We start from the raw sequence: 6,543 nt of genomic DNA, 5'->3' as shown, positions 1-6,543 counted from the left end.
CCCTATTCTGTTTAATACCTCTCAGGACACACCACCTCTCAAACCTTGCTAAGTGTGGGTCCTGTCTCATCCGGGTCTGTTAACCCTTGACTCCTTCCTCTTGACTCTATAGGCAAACTTCTGGCATTTTACTCAAGGCAAGGTTAGTAGCCAAGTTTACTAGTCTACAAGTCTGTGAGGGAATTTTGAGTTGCTATGGATGTTTTTCTCTCTTACAGTAAGTAGAGTGAATGGAAGGATAATCTTCTGCTCAGTTTTGCTAAAGATGTACTCTAATTAGGATCAGAGAGGAAACCGAAGGAAGATATGAAGATGATATCCTCCAAGCTCATTTCTTCTGTAGATTGAAGAGTCTGCTTGATTCTGTTTGCCTGCTTTGTGAATTCTTGGTGACTAAAGGAGTCTGGAGGGTTAAAGCCTTCTACTTCATTGCAGTGTTATTAATAACCTTCAATAAATTAGAAACCATCTAAATATTCCATGTTAAGTGACTCATTAAACAAATCATAGTAAATCTATAGGGTGAAATATTATACAGTTATTATAAATCACACTGTCAAAGATCATTAATGGCATGAGAGAGGGCTTGTGGTATAACATATAAAAAACTGTATATCCATCATGGCCTCAATTTTGATCACACACATAGAATAAAGGCTAGAAAGCGGTATACAAAGAAGCTAAGAATGTTATGGGTGATTTAATTTTCCCTTGCATATTTTATTTGTTTTATAAGTTTTCTTCAATGATATTTTCGATTGAAAATCAGGAACAATCTCAATAAATGTTATTTTATAAAAACAAAACTTCCCATCCCTACTTAGAGAGAAGAGCTACATAATAAAGAGAAGAGACAAACGTGTGCTTGGAACCTTCTTAAGTATCCAGAACCTCAGCTATTAATACAAATTGTGCTGAACTTTCAAATATCTTCTTTTTGCCTGGGGACAAGAGGCCAGCTGGCTGTTTGCTGGTCTGGAGAGCTAGGGGAGGATATAGGGAGAAGCATTTACCCAAGTCCTCATTTTCCTTGTCCAGGGAAAAGGCATTTTGTAGCAAGTGTCATCTGCTCTGCAGAGATTGTCCAGACAGAATTCTCTCTCCTTGCTGTGTTTCCATGGAAATGCTGCAGTTGCTGGGTTTTTCAAAATATCCGTTTTTAGATATTTTTGCAATCATAATATGAGAGTCAAATTAACTAAGGAACGTGGCCAAGATAATCAACCTCAGCTCTTTATTAGGTAGTTTAATTAAATGCCCATTTACATTTGTTTATAACCCAGTGAAATCATTCTTTCATGCTGTTTCCTTCTCAGATAGGTACACACACACATACCACAAATGCCACAGACACTCACATATATACATGTTTCTCTACTCACCCACTGTAGAACCAAAACTAAATCAGTCTTCAAAAGACATAATGGCCTCAAGAACAAAACAGCTTCATCCTCTATTTCATTTGCTAAACTGATATGGTGTTTATTTAAGAAATAAAAGCTGGTAGTCAATGCCAAAGAAAAATGATTTCTTCAGAATGAGGGAGGGGCGATTCATCCTGTGGAATCCGTGCTCCTTTCTGCATCTCGGGGGGTCAGTCAGTTGTATCAGCACAATGGCGACCAGAGCTGTGCAAATGATACAGCCAATCAGCAGGAGAAGGTGATGGAGTAAAATTACCTCTTTCCTTAACCAGTCATCCCTAAGCCTCATTATTTCTACAAACCTCCTAGTTTCTCCCTTCCTTGTCCCTCCTTTCCTGCCCTTTTCAGTTGCCCTTTTCTCAGGCTCCCCACTATGCAAGCAGAATGGGGTCCATGCACTGGCCCTTCCTGAACTCACTGGTTTCAGTCTTAGAGCTCACCTTATGTAGGGCATTGAAAGGCTGCCTTAACTCTCCCCCTGCCAAAGTTCTAGAAATTCTCAAAATAGGCTCCTTCTTTTGGATGTAGGTATTTTTGGCCACAATTTCATGTATTCTCTGAGAGAAAGTGCACATAAAGCCATCTCAGTGTATATATCAGCATGGAACAAATAGTTATTGCCAAACAGAGAGCAGAACCCTGAAAGAATGGTCCTCGTACAGGTGTGTTTGATCAAGAAGAGAGGGTCGGACAATCCTATTTTTATGTTGGCTCCATCTATAATTTTCCCTTTTTGTAATGTCCATGTCAGATTTGGGGATCAAAGTTAACGCTTGTCTCATAAAGCAGGTTGGGAAGTAAATATTACGTTTTCCTATTCGGTAGAAAAAATAAAAAAGAAGAGAGGGTCTGGAAATGGGTGAAACAGGAGGTTCTTTCTGGGGAGCAGGTGGGTTGATGGCAAAGGTGCAGTGCTAATATGTTAGACTCTAGATAAGCAGAGGGTTAAGAGGATTATCCTAGGAGAGAGAAAGGAAATGGAAGACAGTAGGAAGAAACGTGGCGGCTGCTCCCAAGCTGCCTCACTCACTCCATGATCTTACCTTGTTCTGGCAATGCCTTGTGATAGCTTGAAGTGTGAGGTCATTCTGACTCAGTCTCATTGGCTCCTGATAATGAGTAAAGTAATAATAGATGTGGCTCTCTGATTTGTATCCCTTTCGAAGCAGTCTAGGTATGCTCTTCAAGGATAAGTCAGATAGACACATGCACAGAAGGAAACCTATGGGAAATTTAGACAGTAGAAAAGTTACAGCCCAAGGAATGGAATATGGATCCTTACTCATAGTTTAGTGACACTGACGTTTACGTTCGTTCACCTTATGCTTCAGAGGTGCTTACAACAAAATTATGAGCATGCAATTTAAGCTTGTTGACACCAGGGGGTGACTGTGTGCATGTTTCTCGGGATTCCCTGTGGCTCCCTACTCAAGCTTTCCGGCTGGTAAATAGTAACTTGGTGGTGCAATTATCCTTGAACTGTTGCTAACTTTTGGTGTCTTGGTGTGAAAGCCGTGATTGCAGTTCTTCAGTTTAGAGAATCATTTCTATTACTACCCTCTTTTTTACCTCAGTTTCTGAAGAGAAATCATAGCATGTTAGAGTTGGAAGGGACTTTAGAGATAAGTGAGAGAAATCACAAACACACACCTATGCACACACACTAATGCACATGCACTTTAAGTATGAAGTAATTAAAGTAAAGTAGTTTTCCCATGAGTATAGAACTAGCCAGACAAGGGAAGAGTCAAGAATTATCTCCAGTAAATATCAATTCTATTCAACAACTCCTTTCTCTCTGGGTTGTTTTGTTTTGTTTTCACACAAGGAAGAATAGAGAAAAATGTCACTAACGCTTTGTCTCTGATGCTGTAATCCCCTTGCCTTTCTCTGAGTCAAATTCCCTAGCAATTTTATTTGACATTTTATCCTCTTGAAGGTAGACTGGCCCCTTCCTTTCCTTATCAGGCTGCTGACCACTGGGCTGAGCGGCATCTAATGTTGTACTTGATTGTTTATCTCTTAGCTGATTTTCCTTAGCAGTAGGTTTTAATCTACCTTAGACAAGAGTTTCTTTATAATACAGTAGACTATATGGCCAGAAATCTGAGAAATCAACTTCAATTCATTAATCAGAGAATTTTGGTGGGGAGGACACAGTTTTTAAATGATATTGACTCCTGAGGTCAGTGTATTATCGGACGTACCCAATCTTTCTCTAGTCTTTTTGTTTGTAACACTGACACCTCATATTTGGCAAGTTTGGTCTTTGACTGTCCCTACAATTTAGCTGCATGACCACCAGGTGGAGGGAGTGTCAAGAGTCATGGTGGATTTCCTCAGAAGAGAACGATGCTGACTTTCTTCCCTAGACCTACACCAGAGGTGTTCAAGTTTTTGTTAAAGAGGGGGGAAAAAGGAACTTCAAGCTGTGAAGCCATTAAAATAGCTTAAGGATCCTAAATAAAATAAAATCCTCAAGATATCTGTAAGCCTCTGTCCTCTGTCTCTTATTCCTGTAACAGGAGTGCCAGCCTCATCCCGAGCAGTCTTCCATGTCAGTGCCTGTCCTCCATTGACACATTGAGTTTATTTTTCTTAAGTGCCCTGCTTCCTGTCCACAATTTTAATCTCTCTCTTCACATAGTCTTTTCTTTTCTTGCTTTTGTTTTTTTTAAAGAAATATCTAGACTTTTCAGTCTCTAGGCTTTCTTTAGATATCCCAGGAAAAAGCTGCAAAAACAGAAAAGAGGGGCCCAGCTCATCCTAGCATATTTGAAAGACCAAATCCAGTATTGATCTTTTGCCAATTTCAAAATGAAGTATTTCAAACTTTCCCTCTGTCTTCTAGTGGGAACTAGAGGTGGCTTGCATGAAAAATACCTTTTGAATATAATAATATCTGGCACTTGCATAGCACTTACTATACGCCAGGCACTGTTTCTAAGTGATATAATACATCTGTGTGTGGATGTCTGTGTGTGTGTGTACAAATAAATACATATGCATATATATTTATTGGTATACATATATAAGTTATATAAATGTAGAGTGTGTATGTATATCTGCATACACACACATATATCTCACTTATTTGTATGTATATGCACACAGACATAACACACACGTATATATCAACTTATTAGTAATCTTTACAACTCTGTGGGTGTAAGAACTATTACTCTTCCCATTTTATTGACAAGGGAAACTGAGGTGCAAAGACGGTAGGTTACTTACCAAGGTTATATAGGAAATATGTGGTAGAACTGGGGTTTGAAAACCTTTCGTTAGTTCCTTCTTTCTTTCTTCTTTCTTTTCTTTTCTTTCTTTCTTTTTTTCTTTCTTTCATTTTTTTAATTGAAGTATAGTTGATTTACAATGTTGTGTGGGGTCTGAAACTCTTAACTACTATGCTATATCGCCTCTCTATACAGTAATTTTTCAGAGATTCCGTTATCTCATACCCAAGGACTTTAGCACATCTGGAAAATGGTTTTGCTCTAGGCAAAATGACAGCCAGAAAGTCTGAAGTAATTTTAAGTTATAGTGACCAATATCCTGAACTTCCTAATTTCATACTGGTTTGAAATATATACATTCATACCTGTAGGAATATGTACCCCAGCTTAAATAGTCTGGAAAACTTGTTTTGTATTTTACAACAAAAACTTATTTGTAAAGAAAATAAACTGAATTAATTACAACCAGACGCAAGCTACTAAATGACAGGAACACTGAATAATAATAATTCGTATTCCTTATAGCTATCATCACAATGTTATAGGCTTATTGATAATGCTATTTGTTTACTTAAAGCATTGATAATAAGTAAGCAATTTATTTCTTATAATCTTTGAAGTGAGCAGGGCAAATCTTATTCTTCCCATTTTGTAGATTAGGAAACTGAGGCTCAGAGAGGTTTTCGCCTGTCCAAAAAGAACATTCTTTCTACCCCATTATTTGCTACCTCGAGGGCTCGTTAATCTTATGAACTCAACCTCTTCTGCCACACTTAAGGCCTTTCCTCTCTAAAGAGCAAAGAATAACTTGTCCAAGATCTGAAGACTATTTTTGTCTCTCTTTATTGTCTCTTTTTTAATCCCTTGTTCCAAAGGCCATACCATGATTTATCATACTGAGAACCAACAAGATGAAATAGTATTCTTAAGGTGAATATTTATCCATGTTTTTAACATGGGAGACTTACAGAATGTTAGAACCATAAGGTAACTAACCATTTTATTTTATGCTCTCCCCAGCCTATTTTACACACGAAGTCTTGGAGAGCAAAGGGTATCGTGATTTACTTAAAGGCACCACAAGTTATAGGAAGAACAGAGGCCACAATCCACATCTTCTGGCTCCTTCTATGAATTTTTTCTCTCTACTGGCTTTTCTCCTGGTAGAGCCATGAGCTTATCTTTCCTGCTAGTCAAGTGAAGATTCCTTGTTTCTAAGCAAACATCAGACTCATCTTTCCCTCTACAATTCATGGAAATGCTCAATGAGAGCAGGTAGAAGAGGAGCACTGTGGCAGGCCACTGGAGATCTATTTTCAGTATGAGGAAGAGCTCTTAATAAATGAGCTTTCAGTAATTCAATTCAGCTCCATCATTTTCAGTACTTATTCCATTCAAAATGCTATACTTAGCTCTTTTAAAGTTGTCTGACCAGTAATATCATCCTGACTGCATTTCATCATCTTGAATATCATGGGAGAAATGTCTCATAGTTACATTGAAATTAAGATAAGCTACGTCTTTAGCATTCAACTTTCTAACCAACCAAGCAATCCTGAAAAGAACAAAATAATTTAGCATAGCACATATTTTCTTAATTAATCTGCACTTGGTTCTTACTGAGTGTCACATTCTTTCTTACATATTTGTAAAATCATGATACATTTCTAGGAATCAGCATCTAGCTACCTGGAGGAAGTATACAGAGCTGTCCTTTATGAAAGATGAAATAATATTTGTCCATCACCAGTTTCCTCTTCTTCCCAGTTGCTCAAAAATGAGTGAGCTTCCTGCTCTGAGACCACATTTTCCCTAAACCACTGGGAAGTAAGGCTGACGGTGGTTCCTGTCCTTCAGGAATGCCAGCACTAATGGCGTAA

The 6,543-nt window shown here is 38.2% G+C and overlaps 1 protein-coding gene across 2 annotated transcripts in view; it reads left to right on the top strand.

Moving 5' to 3' along the window:
* The window catches only part of KALRN (kalirin RhoGEF kinase), a 588,759-nt gene that overhangs the window by 275,391 nt on the left and 306,825 nt on the right, over positions 1–6,543 (top strand). The gene's annotated exons all lie outside the window — the stretch shown is intronic.

Source organism: Lipotes vexillifer, unplaced genomic scaffold (genome assembly GCF_000442215.2).
Source record: "Lipotes vexillifer unplaced genomic scaffold, Lipotes_vexillifer_v1.1 scaffold1378, whole genome shotgun sequence".
Classification (NCBI taxonomy): Eukaryota; Metazoa; Chordata; class Mammalia; order Artiodactyla; family Lipotidae; genus Lipotes; species Lipotes vexillifer.
Note: the sequence above shows the minus strand (reverse complement) of the source record. Positions and strands in the feature narration are given on the sequence as shown.